We start from the raw sequence: 1,749 nt of genomic DNA on the forward strand, positions 1-1,749 counted from the left end.
ACACCTGCCACTACACCTGGCTAATTTTTGTATTTTAGCAGAGACAGGGTTTTGCCATGTTGCCCAGACTGGTCTAGAACTCCTGGCCTCAAGGGATCCACCTGCCTTGACCTCCCAAAGTGCTGGCATTATAGGCATGAGCCACTGAGCCCGGCCCCCATTGTAAAAATATCTGGATTCTTGGAGCTTAGGGTTTCTCCTCTGTGATGTAATCCATCATATAACACCTGGCTCTTTTTGCATTACCCTGTGGGAATTGGGGCTTGGCAAACCAGCACACATCCTCATACTTTGGCTACTGTTATTACTGTGAGTAATAAGGCCTTTAACTCTGACCCAGGAGTCTCGAGTCTTCTGCCAGTATCTGTGAAGCTATGACAAGCTAACTCGTTAGATTGCAAGTAGGGTAAAATCTCAGACACTTCATAGCTCTTGACATCATTCCATCTTATTCATAATGCTCCTAGTGGGTTAAAGTTTTCCACCAAGTGAATTTAGCATAATCCTATTCCTTTCCAACCACAAAAGAAAGATTAATGAGGGACTAGGGTGGTATTTGCTGTCCTCCACAACTCTCTCCCCATCAGTGGGCTTGGCCAGGCTCATTATGATTTTTGTTTTTGGGACACAGTCTCCCCCTCTGTTGCCCAGGCTGGAATGCAGTGGTGCAATCATAGCTCAGTGCAGCCTCAAACTCGTGGACTCAAGGGATTCTCCCATCTTGGCTTTCCAGAGTGCTGGAATTGCAAGCATGATGGCCATGGACAGGCTCTTTAAACAGGAAATTACCTCAATGGGTCTTTCCAGGCTCTGCCTCTTGTACTGTCTTGTGCCATCCTCTCTCAGTTCTTAGTCTTTGTCTACAATAGTTGTAGTGGTCATTATTGGTTGGCTACTCAGTATTCATTCTCTACCATTTTCCCACCCCTTTCAGGATGGTTGTTGATGGAACTGCAACATCATTCAGACATTCGCTTATTTCCAAGCAGTGAGAGGAAGCTGATCCCACCCCCAGCTTCAGAGGTGAAATTGATTGGTCTAAGGGAAACTCACTCCCTTTGCCAAAAGACTAATTCTGGCCAATAAGGATTTAAAAGTCTAAGGAGGAAACCCAGGCTGGAGTACAGTGGTGCCATCATGACTCACTGCAGCCTCTACCTCCCAGGCTCAAGTGACCCTCCAGCGTCAGCCTCCCAAGTAGCTGGGGCCACAGGTATGCATTACCATGCGTGGCTAATTTTTTAATCTTTTTGTAGAGATGAGGTCTCCCTCTGTTGCCCAGGTTGGTCTCGAACTACTGGGCTCAAGTGATCCTCTTGCCTCAGCCTCCCAAAGTGCTGGGATTACAGGCATGAGACACTGTGCCCAGACTTACCTTTTTCTTTTAAAAGAAAGCCACAGAAGGAAACACATCCTATCTCATGATGTGATGTTAGGAGCTTCTGTAGCCATCTTGCTATCAGCTTGAAAACGAAGCCCCCATTAGGATGGCAGAATGGAGAGGCGGCGACAATGTCATCCTGCGCAGTCAATCAACCGTGGTGCCCACTCTGCCTCTGGGCTTCCTGTTAAGAGAAATATGTAATACATTTTCTAAATGTTCGGGTCAGTTTGAGTAGAGAATTCTATTACTTGTTAACATACACTGAGCTGAGTTTTGGGCACTCTTCTAGGACCTTAAATAAATCCATGTATTTACAGCTTATAACAAACCTATCAAGTTCACTATTTTCCTCATTTTGCACATAA

This window comes from Theropithecus gelada, chromosome 1 (genome assembly GCF_003255815.1).
Source record: "Theropithecus gelada isolate Dixy chromosome 1, Tgel_1.0, whole genome shotgun sequence".
Lineage (NCBI taxonomy): Eukaryota > Metazoa > Chordata > Mammalia > Primates > Cercopithecidae > Theropithecus > Theropithecus gelada.